Source organism: Arachis ipaensis, chromosome B07 (assembly GCF_000816755.2).
Source record: "Arachis ipaensis cultivar K30076 chromosome B07, Araip1.1, whole genome shotgun sequence".
Taxonomy (NCBI): Eukaryota; Viridiplantae; Streptophyta; class Magnoliopsida; order Fabales; family Fabaceae; genus Arachis; species Arachis ipaensis.
In genome coordinates, this window is record NC_029791.2 from 5,486,636 (window position 1) to 5,487,014 (window position 379).

The window sequence follows — 379 nt, forward strand, 5'->3', positions numbered from 1 at the left end:
CCCTCATTTATTTGTATGACATATCTTCGGAAATTACTTTACGAACCATCTAAAATTAATCTGAGCGAGATATATTAATTGGGTATATTTTTTAATTAGTATAGAAGTGTATTTACTATAGATACAAAAAAGAAAATTTCATATTAAAAATATGTTTCAAGTCTTTTATATATATCGAATATATAAAAAAAATCTAAAAATACTACCCTAAAAATCATTTTAATTTTACTATTTTAACAAATATCTTTATAAAATACACATAGTTAAAGCTTTGAGTTTATTCAAACATTAAAGATATGGATCAAATATTTGTATCTGTATAACATGTGTAGAACTCAATAACAAGTTAACAACTACTCTTAAAATTTTTTAGACAAAT